The sequence below is a fragment of the Penaeus monodon genome, chromosome 21 (genome assembly GCF_015228065.2).
Source record: "Penaeus monodon isolate SGIC_2016 chromosome 21, NSTDA_Pmon_1, whole genome shotgun sequence".
NCBI classification, from domain to species: domain Eukaryota; kingdom Metazoa; phylum Arthropoda; class Malacostraca; order Decapoda; family Penaeidae; genus Penaeus; species Penaeus monodon.
The window spans coordinates 16,742,216-16,742,479 of NC_051406.1; positions in this window are offsets into that span (position 1 = coordinate 16,742,216).

Consider the following 264-nt stretch of genomic DNA (forward strand, 5'->3'; position numbering starts at 1 on the left):
TCTCCTTCTCCCGAATTCCATTTCCTAATGCATATCCAAAAGCGGGCCCACGCACTCGCGGAATCGAGAAGACAACCTAATTTCGAACTCCATTTCAAAAAAAGGCGCGAGTAGACAGGAAAAAATGGCGGATAGAAATATGCAATTATGTTTATGAATTCTCGCGTGACAGCTGCCATTCTGAGGTGACTTTGATCACTAATCGGCGGAAATTCCGTGCGAAAAATGGCCGAGAATAGAGTTACTAAGAGTACGCGTCGAGGT